This window comes from Dipodomys spectabilis, unplaced genomic scaffold (genome assembly GCF_019054845.1).
Source record: "Dipodomys spectabilis isolate Male_0828 unplaced genomic scaffold, ASM1905484v1 ptg000113l, whole genome shotgun sequence".
NCBI classification, from domain to species: domain Eukaryota; kingdom Metazoa; phylum Chordata; class Mammalia; order Rodentia; family Heteromyidae; genus Dipodomys; species Dipodomys spectabilis.
Genome location: NW_024870790.1, coordinates 961,377 through 977,075, shown reverse-complemented (window position 1 = coordinate 977,075; position 15,699 = coordinate 961,377). Strand labels below are relative to the sequence as shown.

The 15,699-nt window shown below is 42.4% G+C and overlaps 1 long non-coding RNA gene across 1 annotated transcript; it reads left to right on the top strand.

Moving 5' to 3' along the window:
• The first annotated feature begins 701 nt into the window (after positions 1-701).
• On the top strand, positions 702-14,790 carry LOC122114903. The gene is made up of 4 exons (XR_006148665.1): positions 702-787; positions 13,867-13,949; positions 14,494-14,540; positions 14,713-14,790. It is a non-coding gene; the product is annotated as an uncharacterized LOC122114903 (long non-coding RNA).
• Positions 14,791-15,699: the final 909 nt, after the last annotated feature.

Here is a 15,699-nt window from a genome sequence, read left to right as displayed (position 1 = left end):
TCTTATGACCATTACTATTTGAGTCCTCTCCTTTGTGGCAGCTTTTATGTTTGTTTGTTTGTTTTTCATTTGTCTCTGAGCTCTTTTTTTCTTTTTCTTCTGAGAGCTCTCTGAGCTCTTCAGCTCAAGGCAAGCACTCTACCACTTGAGCCACAGGGCCACTTCCGGTTTTCTGGTGGCTTATTAGAGATAAAGAATCTCACAGACTTTCCTGCCCTGGCCTTTTAACTATCCCCAGATCTCAGCCTCTTGAGTAGCTAGAATTACAGGCGTGAACCACCGCAGCCTGGCTGTTTTTTTCGTGTGTGTGTGTGTGTGTGTGTGTGTGTGTGTGTGTTTGCCAGTACTGGGGCTTGAACTCAGAGCCTGGACGTTGTCCCTTAGTCTCTTTGGGTTCAAGGTGGCGCTCTACAACTTGAGCCACATAGCTACTTCCGGTTTTAGAGTGGTTAATTGGAGAGGAGTCTAATGGGGACTTTTCTGGCTGGGCTGGCTTCTTACCGCGATCCCCAGATCTCAGCCTCCCAAGTAGCAGGCGTGACCCACCGGCGCTGGACAAGCTTTTACGCCTTAAAAGGCCTCAGTATGCAAGTTCACGCAAAAGCTCCTAGCTGCAAAGGGGTTAAAATGAGGGCTCGAGGTGGGGCGAAGAGGATTGTGGGAGCAAAGGAAATAAGCGGTGCACTTTCTATCGTGTCCGCCTTCATATGGAGCGTATCTGGAACAGTGACCCTTTGGACACCGACACCGCCTTAATTCTTTGAGGTTGCAGGGCCGTCGGGCACAGGTAAATGGACGAAGCATACGTTTGTAATACTTATCCGACGAAAGATCGGCAGTTCTGGCTAGCAGCTTAGCGGAGAAAGCGGAACAAAAATGAATGAAGATGTGGAGTCGGAAAAAAGTGACGAACCGAGTGCAGTGTTGGGTGCGGTTTGATGACGTAACCATAGGACGGAGCGGGCATTTAATTGTAGTCCGCGTTCACGTTCAAATGTTCTACATCTTTTGATGGAGACAGGAGCTATAAAAAGCTGGCGAACGGATGGAAGAAACAGCTAAAACGGGTCGTTGGCCGGGCATGGATAAGACTGAGCAGAATCCCTTTAGGGTGATTATACTGGCATGATCAAAGCTGATAGTTTCAGATTCTGAATTCTGTACTTGCTCTGTTTTGAGTACTGTGTTAGAGCCTCTGCTTGAGGAAAGGATTTATTTTCTCACCCTTAGACTTTATTCTCACCTTTTACAGATCGAGGGATGCAATCTGCTTTTAATCATAGGTAAGGAGTTAGACATAGATGCATATTCGGTTTTAAAAATCTGCTGGGAAGAACCTGATTTCCCTGGATTATGAAGTTTCAAACATTTTTTGAATATGGCGTTTTAACCTCTATTTTGAAGTAAACAAAAGGGAAAAGTTTCCTTCAGACAATTTGCTTATCCAAGCATATTTACGTTTAGGTCTTGTGGTGCTAACTGGAAACTGAGAGAGAACCAAGCTAGTTTTTTAAAAAAAATTTTTTTTTGAGGGAGGAGTGTATGTCTGCACATGCCGGTTGGTCCTGGGGCTTGAACTCAGGGCCTGCGTTCTGTCCCTGAGCTTTTGCTCAAGGTTAGCAATCTTAACACTGGAGCCACAGCTCCATTTTGGCTTGTTTTAGTGGTTAATAAGAGTCTCAAGGACTTTCCTACTCAGGCTGGCCTCAAAGCATGATCCTCAGATCTCAGCATCCAGAATAGCTAGGATTATAGGCATGAGCCACCAATGCCCACATCAAGCTAGTTTATTTTTTTTTAGAGTGTTTGCCTATACAACACCCAGGGACCACTCTAGAGAAATCAATATTACCTAAGAGCAAGATCTCCCCTTGTTGTATAATCTTAGTAGGAATGTTGTACAAGATGCACAGACTTGATAGCGTGAACATTTGAAGTACTCCTGAACTCTTTGGGTTTTCTTTCTTTTTTTGACCAGTCATGAGGCTTGAACTCTGGGCTTGGTCGCTGTCCCTCAGCTCTTCAGCTCAAGGCAAGCACTCTACTGCTTGAGCCACAGTGCCTCTTCCAGGTTTCTAATGGTTTTATTGGAGATAAGAATCTCATGGGCTTTCCTGCCGAGGCTGGCTTTGAACCGTGATCCTCAGATCCCAGCCTCCTAAGTACCTAGGATTACAGGCGTGAGCCACCGGCTCCCGGCTTGCTCTTTGGCTTTCACAGCAGGGAATGGTACACCCGCCAGAAATTGTAAGCAAGATACAGTATAGCAGGCAACCAAAGCCAGTGATTCTCAAACTTCTCCAAACACAATCAGTTGGAGGGCCTGTTAAAACACAAATTGCTAGGTTCCATCTATAGTTGCTTTTTCAGTTGATCTGATAGGTCCCTGGATTTATCTTTCTAACAAATCTTACTGGAGTTGCTAATCCTACTGGCCTTGTGACTGCTCTTGAACAGCTGACATAAGTAAATCTGTTTTGTTTTCTTATTTTGGGTCCGGTCATGGGCCTGAACTCTGAGCCTGGGCGCTGCCCCTCAGCTCTTCAGCTCAAGGCTAGCGCTCTACCACTTGAGCCACAGCACCACTTCCGGCTTTTTTTTTTTTGCTTATGGGTGCTGAGGAATCGAACCCAGGGCCTCAAGCATGGAAGGCAAGCGCTTTACCACTGAGCCACCTTCCCAGCCCCCCATAAATCTGAAACTTTTTTGGAGTCTAAGTCTATAATCTTCAGGTCCAAACCTGTGCCCACATTAAGAAAAAAAGTACATTATATTAAAACACATAGAAGATTGAATTTACAGTTTGGTCAAAATTTAGAGAAATGCCTCTAATCTGACTACTCAGTGGACTGAGATCTTAGGACCACAGTTCTAAGCCAGCCCATGTAGAAAAGTACATGAGACTATGTCCAATTAATCCACAAAAAGCCAGAACTGGCATCTCCAGTTGGAGTGTCCAATTGCAGAACTCCAAACATAATTCTACATCTCTCTAAAGAAGAATTTTTTTGGTGCAAATACAGGCTTTCATCTTCATAATGGTCTATATTATTATTGATATAATTAAAATCCCTCATTTGCATAAGGACTGAACATTTTTGGTACAAAATAGTCTTTTTTTCCATAAAGGACTGCACTGTGATGGGTCAAACAGTTCTTCATCTGCCTAAAGGACTGTACTACTCTTGGTGGAAACAGTCCTATACTTACACCCTTCATCCACATAAAGAACTGTACTGTGCTTTTTGCAAACAGAATTTCATTTACAAAATGAACTGTACCCTGTTGGTTGTAAACACAATCTTTCATCTTCATAAAGATCTGCACTGTGGTACAAACCCAGTCCTTAATTTCTGTATGGGAGTGGACTGTGTTTGGTACAACACAGACCTTCATCCTTAGGCAGAACTATTCTGCGTTTGGAGCAATTATAGTCCTTCATTTGCATAAAACTCTTTACTTATTTTTGTATAAAGAATCTTTTATTTCCAAAAAGGACTGTACTGTTTTGGGTACAAACATAGACTTTCATCACCCTAAAAGACTGGGCATGGCAGACGAAACTCAGGCCCTTATGTGCTTACATAAAGTATTATACTTTATGCAATTAATCCATTTGCAAAAAAAAAAAAACAAAAACCTGAGTTGTGCTGGGCACAAATACAGTTCTTCATTTGCAAGGACTTTACTTTGTTGGGTGCAAACACAGTCCTTCATCTTCATAAAAAACTACAGCCCTTATCTGCATAAAGTACTATAATATGTTTGGTCTGAACAATCCATCTGCACAAAGGATTGTACTGTTACTAGTACAAACACAGTCCTTCCTTAAGGATTATATTGTGATTCAAATACATTCTGTGTGTGTGTGTGTGTTGGTCATGTAGTTTGAAGTCAGGGCCCAGGGGCTGTCTCAATTTTTCCCTTAAGGCTAGCACTCTACCACTTTGAGCTACAGTGCAACTTCTGTTTTATTTCCTGGTTAATTGGAGATAGCAGTCTCATAAGCATGGCACCTGTGGCTCACACCTGTAATCCAAGCTACTCAGGAGGCTGAGATCTGAGGATTGCAGATCAAAGACAGCCTGGGCAACAAAGTCCTTGAGACTCTTATCTCCAATGAACCACCAGAAAACCAGAAGTGTCTCTGTGGCTCATGGTAGAGCACTTGCTTTGAGCAGAAGAGCTCAGGGACAGCGCGTAGGCCCAGATTTCAAGCATCATGATGGACCAAAAAAGAAAAAAAAAGGAGTCTCACAGACTTTTCTGCCTGGTCTGACTTTGAAATGCAATCCTCAGATCTCCTGAGTAGCTAGGATTACAGGTATGGGTCTCTGGTGCCCAGCAATGTGACACATCTCTAATCAACTACTCAGACAAAGCCAGAAGTGGTGTTGTGGCTCAAGTGGTGGTAGAGTGCTGGCTTCTTACCAAAGAAGGTCTGGGACAGTGCCAGGCCCTGAGTTCCTGAGTTCAAGCCCTAGGACTGGCAAAAAAAATACACATCTCAGGGGCTTTTCTGTACATGCTGGCTTCCAATCATAATCCTCAGATCTGTCTCCTTAGTAGCTAGAATTATGAGCCACTGGCATCAGGCCTATACTGTTTTGAGTGCAAACACAGTCCTTCATTTGCAAAACAAAACAAAAACAAAAAATCGGACTGTTGGGTGCAAACATAGTCCTTGGTCTTCATAGAGGACTACCCTGATTCATCAGATTCAGCTTTTCATCAAGGATTATATTGTGTTTAGTAGTAACATTGTACTGTGACTGGTACATACAGTCTATTTGCATAAAAGATTGTGCACAGAGCCCTTCCCCTTCATGAAGGATCTAACTCTGGTGCACACATATTCCTTCACATGTCCTTCATTTGCATAAATGTTTCAATTTGTGTTTTGTGCAAATAGTCCATTTGCAAAAAGGACTGTACTATGTTGGATTCAAACACAGTTCATCTTCACAAAGGACTGCACTTATCCTTTATCTGCCTAAATGCCTGAACTATGCTTAGCTTAAACATTCCTTCCTTTGCATAAAGTAATGTACTGTGACTGGTACAAACATTCCTTTTGCATAGGGTACTGTAATGTACTTGGTGCAAACAGTTGTTTCTTGTTGTTGTTGGCGGGGTTTTTTGTTTGTTTGCTTTGTTTTGCCGGTCCTGGGGCTTGAACCCTGTGCCTGGGTGTTGTCCCTGAGTTTCTTTTGTTCAAGGTGAGCACTCTACCACTTGATCCACAGCACCACTTCTGGTTTTTTTTTGGAGCAGTTTATTGGATATAAGAGTTTTAGGGACTTTCCTGCCAGGGCTAGATTTGAATTGTGATCCTCAGATCTCAGCCTCCTGAGTAACTGGGATTATAGACACCAGCCACTAGCACTCAGCTTCAAACTTTCATCTCCATAAGTGACTGCACAGTGATAGGTCAGGCTTATTACTTCATCTGCATAAAGAGCTATACTGTGATTGGCAGAAATAGTCCTCCTTGTGCATAGGATTATTGTATTGTATTCCTCTTGAAAGTCTTTCTTGTCCGTAAAGGACTGCATTGTGATTCAACCCCTCATCTGCCCATAAGACTTTTCTGTGATTGGTAGAAAAACAATCCTTCATTTTCATAGAGCTACTGTTATTTATGTTGATAGAAACTGCCTTTTTTCCTTTTTTTTTTTTGTTGTTGCCTAATGCTGGGGCTTGAACTCTTGCTTAGGTACTGCCCTTGAGCTTCTTTTTGCTTTATTCTAGCACTGTACCACTGGGGCCATAATGCTAATTCCAGCTTTCTCTGAGTAGGTTATTGCATGTAAGAGTTTAGCAGATTTTCCTGTCCCAGTGGGCTTCAAACTGCAAGCAAGGTGGCTTCAAACCTTGTTCTGCATAATTAGTTTTGAAAAGGTGGGGATGTGGTGTGGTGGGAGGTCCTACTGAGTGGTTTGGGATGCTTGGCTCACGAGACACTGTATTGGTGAAGGTACTGTGATTGGCAGAAATACAGTCCTTCATGTGCATGGTGGTACTCTATTATATGTATGATTGTAGAAACGACTGCACTGTAATAGGTCAAGCTCATGACTTCATCTGCATAAAGAACTTTACGGAGTGCCAGTGGCTCATGACTGTAATCCTAGCTACTCAGGAGGCTGAGAGCTGAGGATTGTGATTCAAAGTCAAGCTGGGCAGGAACGTCCGTGAGACTCTCCTGTCCAATGAAATACCATTAAACCGGAAGTGGTGCTGTGGCTCAAGTGACAGAGTGCTAGACTTTAACTGAAGGGCTCAAGGACAGTGCTCAGGCCCAGATATCAAGCTCCAGACCGAACAGAAGAAAAAATTACCTTTCTGTGATTGGTAGAATCACACCCTTCATTTGCATACATCTACTCTATTGGGTTCATATTGTGAGAATTTCTTCTAAGGGACTACACTATGATAGGTCAGTTTCAGCTCTTCATCTGCATACAAGACTTTACTATGATTGGTAGAAACACAGTCCTTCATTTGCATAGACCTACACTAGTCTATTCATATTACTACAGTCTTTCTTCTCTGTAAAGGACAACACTGTGATAGGTCAGATTCATCCATTCATCTACGTAAAGGATATTACTGTGATTGGTAGAAGCAAAGCCCTTCATTTGCATGCACCTATTGTATTATATTCAAATTGGCAGTCTTTCATTTCTGTAAAGGACTGCACTGTGATTGATCAGATTCAGCCCTTCAGCTGCATAAAGGACTTTACAGTGCTTGGCAGAAAAACAGTCCTTCATTTTTATAGAGCTATTGTATTTTATCTATGTTTGTAGATACTTTTTTTGGGGGGGGGGGCTAGTCCTGGGGCTTCATCTCTAGCCTGGGCATTTTCCCTGTGCTGCTTTTTGCTCAAGGCTAGTACTCTACCACTGGAGCCACAGTGCCACTTCCCACTTTCTCTGAATAGTTGACTAGAGATAAGAGTCTCATGGACTTTCCTGCCCAGGCTGACTTTGAGCCACGTTTGTCAAATCTCAGCCTCCAGCATAGTGAAGATTACAAGCATGTGTCACCAGCATCCAGTTTTAAACCGTCTTTCATCTCCTAAGGCTGGGAATGTGGTTTGGTGATAGAGTGCTTGCCCTAGGTTTGATTCATCAGTACCACATACACTGAAAAGCTGTAACTGGTGTTGTGGGTCAAGTGGTAGAGTGTTAGCCTTTAGCAAAAGAAGCATAGTAACAGTGCCCAGGCTCTGAGTTCAAGCCCCAGGACTTGCAAACAAAAAACAAAAACAAGAAAAATACTGTCTTTCATATCCTTAAAGGACTGTACTGTGATAGGTCCAAATCATCCCTTCACAGTCTTTCTTGTCTATATAGGACTGAACTGTGATAGGTCAGAGTCATCCCTTCTTTTGCATAATACTTTACTGTGATTGATAGAAGCATAGTCCTTCATTTACATAGACCTACGATATAGTATTCATGTTGGTAGAAACCCCCTCTCGTCTCTGAAAAGGACTGCACTGTGATAGGTCAGACTCAGCCCTTCATCTGCATAAAACACTTTTCTGTGACTGGCAGAAACATAGTACTTCATTTGCATAGAACTACTGTATTGTATTCATCTTAGTAGTCTTTCATCTCTGTAATTGATTACACTGTGATTGATCAGATTCAGCCTTTCATCTGGAGACTCTATGATTGATCAGATTCAGCCTTTCATCTGGAGACTCTATTTTTTTTTTTTTGTCAATCTGGGGCCTGAACTCTGGGCCTGGGCACTGTCCCTCAGCTCTTCAGCTCAAGGCTAGTGCTCTATCACTTGAGCCATAGCACCACTTCTGGCTTTTTCTGCTTATGTGTTGCTGAGGAATCGAACCCAGGGCCTTATGCATGCAAGGCAAGCACTCTACCATTAAGCCACCTTTCCAGACTCAGCCTTTCATCTGTCTAAAAGGACTTTAGTGTGATTGGCAGAAACACATTGCTTCATTTGCATAGAGCATCTATACTGTATTAATCTTCATAAATCATTATACTCTAATTGGTGTAAACATAGTCTTTCATCTTCATATAAGTTTTTATCTGTGTTTGAAGCAATCCATTATCTTAAAAGAACTGCAGGGATTTTTTTTGTTGTTCTGAAGCTTTATCTCAGGGTCTGAGCACTGTCCCTGAGCTATTTTGCTCAAGGTTATCGCTTTACCACTTGAGCCACAGTACACTTCCATTTTTTCAGGTGGGTAATTGGAGAGAATAGTCTCAGGGATTTTCCTGCCTTACTGACTTTGAACTATGATCCTCAGATCTCAGCCTCCTGATTTGCTCAGTCTTGAGTCACTACCACTGGGCAGACTGCAGTTTTATTGGGACAAGTACTTCACTTTATCTGAATAAAGGACTGTACTGTGGTGCAAACAGAACTTTGTAGTTGTACATACAATACACTAGGAATGATGTGAACACAACCCTTCATTTGAATAAATCTGTTGTGATTGGTGTAACTATACTTCTTTATTTGTATGACCATTTCCTATGGTTGGTGTATTCTACCCACCCCTTTTCTGACTATAAGCAGGCTATTTTACTCTTCTTTCAAGTGAGTTGGAAGACACTCTGATGTGTTTGCCCTAGTGTTTCTTCCTTATCGCCATACTTAACTACAATATTCAATATTAAACCTTAATTTTCACTAGTCCTTTAGGAATAATGTGGATTACGTAGAGATGAGGAATTTGTCAGTAACAAAAGGGAGAGCATTCTCAAGCATATGTGAGATTTAATTAGTTTTGAAAAGGTGGGGATATGTGTGGGGGTCCTGCTGAGTGGTTTGGGATACTTTATTTACCAGACACTATGTTGGAATTGAATTTTACAACTGGGGGGGGTTGGGAAGTGGGGGGAGAATGGGTGAAACAAGGGAGAGGATAACACTGTTTAAAAAGAAATGTACTCCCCTAGTGAGAGTAACACATACCTGTAATCCTAACTACTGAGGAAGCTGAAATCTGAGGGTCTAGGTTCAAAGCCAGCCCAGGTAGGAAAGTCCATGAGACTCATCTCCAATTAACCACCAGAAAACTGGAAGTGGCCCTGTGACTCAAAGTGGCAGAGCACTAGCCTTGAGCAAAAGAGCACAGGCCCTGAGTTCAAGCCCCAAGACCAACCAAAAAGAAAAAGAAGAAAGACATGTACTCATGATCTTATCTATGTAACTGTAACCCCTCTGGACATCACCTTTATAATAAAAATAAAATTTAATCTTATTTCTGAAATTTCGTAGGCACTAGCCATCCTGTTCATGTAAGCTCTTGGCTATAAAGTCTGGCTCTAGGTCCAAACTTTTGCTCCCTTTTTGCTCCTGAGCCCCCTCTGATTTCCAGCCCTCCCTCTTTAGTTCCTGGTATTCCCTCTGTGCTCCCATGCTCCCTCTGGGGCTCCAGGGTTTCCGGTGGCCTCCTTCTTAGTCTCTGGGGTGCCCTCTTCCATTGCCGGGTTCCCCCTTTCCCTCTCGGGCTCCCACTTTGTTCCCCTGCTGCCTTTTCACTCCCCAGCGCTCCCTCTTCAGCTCCCAGCCTCCCTATTAGGCTCCCAGGTTCCCTCTTTGGCTTCCGGGCTCCCTCTTCCGCTCCTGTGCTCTGTGCTTTTTTTTTTTTTTAATTTTATTTTTTATTTTTTGTGAACATACTGTACAGAGGGGTTACAATTACATGGGCAAGATAATGAGTACATTTCTTATCAAGCATTGCAGCCTCCTCCTTTGTTTACCCTTCACATCCCTTCCCAGCCTCCGCCCCCCACCCAAACCCCCCCCCCCACACCAAAGTTGTAAAGCTCGTTTTCGATATGACAACTTGTACTTCTCATAGTTGCAACAGGTCCACCTGTATCCTTAAACGACTTGTTTTTCCCCATCTCCTCCACAAATTATACTGACATCAAATATAGTGAAAGCAGGGGTTATACTGTGGGGGAGGGACATACAAAGCAACAAAGAAATAATCTTATAAATGAGTTAGAAACAAATGTATGAAAGAAAAAAAAACATTTAAATACATATCTAAGGGTTCATTTTCCTAACATCACATTATCTGACCTTTTCTGCTTACCCAAACAAGACCACACTAAAGCTACCAGCACAACTATGTTTATTGCAGCATTATTTACCATAGCTAAAATATGGAACCAACCCAGATGCCCCTCAGTAGATGAATGGATCAAGAAAATGTGGTATATATACACAATGGAATTCTATGCCTCCATCAGAAAGAATGACATTACCCCATTTGTTAGGAAATGGAAAGGCTTAGAAAAAATTATATTAAGTGAAGTAAGCCAGGCCCAAAGAAACATAGGTCCCATGGTTTCCCTTATTTGCAATATCTAGTATATGTATGCTCTGTGCTTTTGAGCTGCTGCTTAGGTTCCCTCTTAGCTCCCTGGCTCTCTTTTCCCACACTATGCAACTCCCTCTTTGCTTCCTGGCTCCCTCTTTAGCTCAGGCAATCCAGCTTTGCTTCCAGGTCCCTTCTTCATTCTCTGGCTCCCTTGCTCTCTCTTCAGCTCAGGGCTCTGGTGCTCAATCGCTTTCTTGAGCAAGGGGTGGTGGGGAGTAGAGTGGTTGGGTCTGTACTTAAGGGGACAGAGGTCAAGGTGCTTGGTCCCATGAGGAAACCCCCTAATGCCCAACCCCGTGGAGAAGGCTCAGAAGATTCAACGCCCAGGAGTGATTGATTATGAAATACTTAGGTGTGTGGTACCCAGAGGAACCCAGGGTGGCAAGTGTACTTGAAATGTCAGTCCCAGTACAACTTTTATGAAATTGAAGTACTATATTTGCACCAATCACAAGATAATCCTTTATGAAGATAAAGAACGAACGGCACTACAGTATGTTTACACCATTCTCAATAGTCTTTTATGCAAATTAGGGATTATATTTGCGCCAATCACAATATAGTGCTTTGTGAAAAAGAAGGACTGGGGCACAGTGTAGTCCTTTATGCAAATGAAGGTCTGTGTTTGCATCAATTATAGACCTTCCACTGGACCACCAGGTAAAGTTGTCTGTCTCTAGTCTGGATGAAAATGCCTGCTAGATGGAGTTCACTAAGGCTTATGGTGGCAAAAAGAGTCCACAGCAAGCTGTTTCAGACAGTTGCAAATGAAATAGTTCCTCTTAGAGCCAGAGTTATTCTTTGACAGTAAGCAGCTGTGGTTTTACTATGTAACTTCCTCAAGATGTCTGTGGAATATTGAAAGCAGCTGGGCTTACATAAGGGCAATTCACACATCTGCCAAATAGGACTGCTTGGCTGTCAGTTCTCCACTCAGTATAGCTGGTCTATGCTGGGAAGAGTCTAACAACTGTCAGGGAGTCAAATTTCCTTGTACCTCCAACATCTTTGCTTATTTATGGGAAGAGTAAGCCTTAAAAGGTGCTTTTTAACAAAGGCCTATCATTAACGTTAACAGTGCTTTAACAGTATCTGATAGCCCTGGAATACTGCACCAGGAAGAGGTAGTTCCACTAAGCTGTCTCATGCCTAGCCAATTATCCTGACATATTTATAAAAATTACTTCTATTTTACTGCAAGGACATGAATGTTTTCCTCCCCATATGAAACAAATTATTCATTTGAATTGTTCATAAGACACTTACAAGGCATTAATGATGAAATTGTGAAGAATTTTAACTCTTCCATTTTCCTTAGTAACTGTTTAGTTACTAGAGAATAAAGAACTATTTGTTCATCTCTTTTCATTGGACTGGAGGAAAATACAATATTATTTCCAGTTACAGCCATGGAAGTTTCACTCTTTTGATCTGATAAAATTCTGTTCACTTTTTTTAGAGGGGGCTTTTTGAGATAAGGTCTCCCCAGATAGCCCAGGGTACATAGGCCTACATGGCTTCTACTCAGTATCTTTCTGCCTCAAACTCTTGAGTATTGTAATTACAGGCATGCACCACTACCCCCACCTTGCTTCACTTTAAGGTCTACATACATGGCCATATTTTACATTTCTTTTTTTGGGGGGGGGGTCTGGTCATGGGGCCTGAACTCTGGGCCTGGGTGCTGTCCCTCAGCCCTTCAGCTCAAGGCTAGCACTCTACCACTTGAGCCATAGTGCCACTTCCTGCTTTTTTTTCTGCTTATGTGGTGCTGAGGAATCGAACCCAGGGCCTCATGCATGCAAGGCAAGCGTTCTACTACTGAGCCACCTACCCAGCCCTATTTTATATTTCATATACATCAGTAGTTTTGTGGGTAACCCATTTTATTTATTTATTCATTCATTCATTCATTTATTTTGGTGGTCGTGGGTCTTGAACTCTGGGCTTGGGTGCTGTCCCTCAGCTCTTCAGCTTAAGGCTAGCACTCTGCCACTTGAGTCACAATGCCACTTCTGGTTTTTGGGTGGCTAATTGGCGATAAGATTGTCACGGGCTTTCCTGCCCAGGCTGGCTTTGAACCACAATCCTCAGATTTCAGCCTTCTGAGTAGCTAGGATTACAGGCATGAGCCACCAGTGCCCAGCGACAAATACACTTTTGATAGACTGAAAGTAGTTTGTCTCTAGAGTAAGAACAACAGCATTAGAGTTGTTAGTACTTAGTGAGATTGTCTATAAGAACTTCCTATCTCCAGGCCCAGTCTACAGGGCTGAGGTCATTTGCCAATCTTGCAGAGATCCTGTGATCTCATCCTCCATTTTAAATTTCCTTTGCAGTTCCCTTTCATTCATCGCTAACTGCTACCTATCTCTAATACTATTGTTGGCATGTTTTAGTGAGAGTTGGAAGGTATAAATTACTCAGGTGTGGTGGCTCATGTCTGAATTCTAGCCACTCGGGAGGCTGAAATTGGGAAGATTGTGGTTCAAAACCAACCAACCCAGGCAAAAACTTTACCATGCTATATCTCAACCCAAATGTTGAGTACGGTGGGACATGTTTGTCATCCCATCTATGTAGCAAAAATACAAGGATTGTGATCCAAGCTCGCCTGGGTCATGGGCAAGACTCTATTTGAAAAGTAATGAAAAGCATCCAGGTACTGGTGGCTCATCCCTGTCATCTTAGCTACTCAGGAGACTGAGATCTAAGGATTGTAGTTTGAAGCCAGCCTGGGCAAAAAAGTCCAAGACACTCTTATCTCCAATCAACCAGCCAAAAGCAAGAAGCAGAAGTGTGCTTAAGTGGTAGAGTGCCAGACTTGAGCAGAAAATACCAAGCAAGAATGTGATGGCCCTGAGTTCAAGACCCAGTACCAGCCAAAAAATACAATAGTAATAATAAAAGAAAAAGACGTTAAAACCTTCTTATAAAACATGTGGTGCCTGTCTAACAAGTGTAGGTCTTTAGTTCAGACCCCAGTACCACCAAATAAGAGCCATACCAATTATACCAATTATAAATATTAAGTATAACCATCAACTGACTCCATAGCCATGGGCCAAAATATACAGTGTCTCTTGTTTTATTCATTGTAAATGTTCATGGGAATTTCTCAGATTATGAAGCTGTACACCCTGTTTTCTTCTAAGAGTTTGATATTTTTACCTAATACATTAATCTGGTTGTCCCATTTTGAGATAATTTTGGTCTGGGGTAAGAGTCCAACTCTTTTTTCAGTTGGACGCCAGCAGTTGGGTCTTACAGCTTCCTGGGTTTTCAAGATGGAGCAGGAGAGATGAGTGTGAGAATAGGGCAAGTTAAAAGGCCACAAAGATCTGTACCCTGACTATGATTTGCTGGAATAGATGCCCCTATGATTGTGGGGAATTTTGGTTAATTTTTACACTATGGAAAAAGTTGAATTTTAACGGTTTTTGCCAATAGTGTCATTGCTGGTTTTTATTATTTCTGTTTTACAGGTACTGTGGATGGAACCAAGTATATTGTGTGTGCTGTGTAAGCACTCAACCACTGACTACAGTACCAGTCCTTAGCATCACTGGTGGGTTTTTTAAATTGTTGTTTTTGGTTTGTTTGGTTTGGCCTTTGGGGGGGGTTGGTTGTTTGAAACAGAATCTTACTATACAACTCAGGCTGACCTTAAACACATTATCCTCCTGCTTCAGCTTCATAAATGCTGGAATTGTAGGCATGTTCCACAACACCAGGCTTGTTGCTGCTTATTATAAGTGGGTTAGGGGATGTTATTATTCTACCATTCTGAAAGTCCCTATTCAGAAATTGCTATTCTATTTAATTTATAATAGATCTCTAGATAAAATAATAGTCTTGCTGTGTGTGGCTGTTTGATAAAAAACTTCCTAGCAATAGCCAGATTTACAGTAATGAAAAAAGTACTTAAAGTGATCATCATCTCTTCCTTCTCCTCCTCCTCCTCCTCCTCCTCCTCCTCCTCCTCCCCCTCCTCCTCCTCCCCCCCCCCTCCTCCTCCCCCCCTCCTCCTCCTCCTCCTTCCCCTCCTCTTCCTCCTCCTCCTCCTCCTCCTCCTCCTCCACCATCTCCTTCTGTCTCTTGGAACCAGAAAGACTGACTTGGACCTGAGGCTGGCCTGTGTCCATGGTCAAATTAATAGGTGAGTACTGTGGGCCAACAGTGAGTCCATGTTGTTTTTTCTCCTATCAGATAATTCCTGTGTCCTTAAACATCTGCATAAACATTTGAACCCAGTTTCTTTCCCTGAGATAGGAACAGATGCCTCTGGTTACTATTAATTAAGTTAATTGGCCTTACATTTCTTTGGAAAGAATTTAGGAGAGGCCATTGTTAAAGAGGAGAAATGACAAGACTGGGGAAGGCTTCCTGTAGGAGACATGAGTTTTGACCTGGTCCTACAAGAATAAGTAAGAATTAATTACTTGAAGAAAATTGGTGGTGAGTAAATTCAGCACATGACAGGGAGATGTTTTATTAAATAAATCCCAAGCCTATCCCTGAGAGAAAGCCAGATAGGGCCATGAGCAAAAAGGAGGAGGAGAGGCGGGGTATTAACAGTGATCAAGAGCTCAAAAACTAAGATCAGAAAACCTAAGTTCTAATTCCAGATCTTCTGTTTATTAGCTTTATGACACTGAGCAAATTAGTGTACTTCTCTGGTCCTATTATATTTATCAGTGGGATGGGAACCCTTTTCTACTTCACAGATGTGGTAAGAAGATTAAACAAGATCATAAATCAACAGGGCAAAGCACAGTCATTGCATAAAGTAAGTGTTCATTAAAAGGCAGTCACATTTGGAATCTGTAGGTCCAACTATTAACTCACATGCCAAGTACACAAAGCCTGAAAACCAGTGTGTGGTCATCATAGAATATCCCTCCCCTGCCATATTCTCTTTCTCTCTGAGTGTATGTGGGAGGGGAGGTTTTTACTTTGTTCGTGCTGGCCTCAAGTGATACTCTTTCCTGAACTTCCTGAGTAGCTGGGACTATAGGTACATGCCACTGTGCCCAGCTGCAATCATTTCCTTTTAGAACTTTCAAATTACTACTACTACTACTACTATTTTGGGGTGTTGGTGTGGATGTGTGTGGGTGTGCACGTGCAAGCACACACACGCATGCACGCGCATGCATGCACACACGTGCTGGTACTTGGTCCTGGGGTTTGAACTCAGGGCCTGGGAGCTATTAGCTATTTTTTGCTCAAGACTGGTCCTCTACCACTTGAACCACACCTCCACTTCTGATTTTTCAGTGGTTAGTTGGAGATAAGACTCTAAGAAGCTGGGCTCT